Source organism: Plasmopara halstedii (assembly GCF_900000015.1).
Source record: "Plasmopara halstedii genome assembly, contig: Scaffold_350, whole genome shotgun sequence".
Classification (NCBI taxonomy): Eukaryota; Oomycota; class Peronosporomycetes; order Peronosporales; family Peronosporaceae; genus Plasmopara; species Plasmopara halstedii.
In genome coordinates this window covers 404,635-404,921 of record NW_020187271.1, presented here as the reverse complement: position 1 = coordinate 404,921, position 287 = coordinate 404,635, and positions in this window count along the sequence as shown.

Genomic DNA, 287 nt, shown 5'->3' with positions numbered 1-287 from the left:
CATATAGGTTTGTGACGCTTTTAGACGTGCTACAGCGCCTCTAATTAAACCAGACGCACTCCTTTGACGCGTCGGCAACTGTAAACGCACTCAAACGTTCGGCAGCTTGCTAGCAACTAAGATGCTAAGTCACAGACGGTTGTGACACTTCCAGACATGCTACAGCGCTTCTGATTAAACCAGACGCATTCTTTTGACGCGTCGGCAACTGAACGCACTCAACCGTTCGTCATGTTGCCAGCAGCTAAGATATCAAGTCACAAACGTTTGTGATACTTCCAGACATC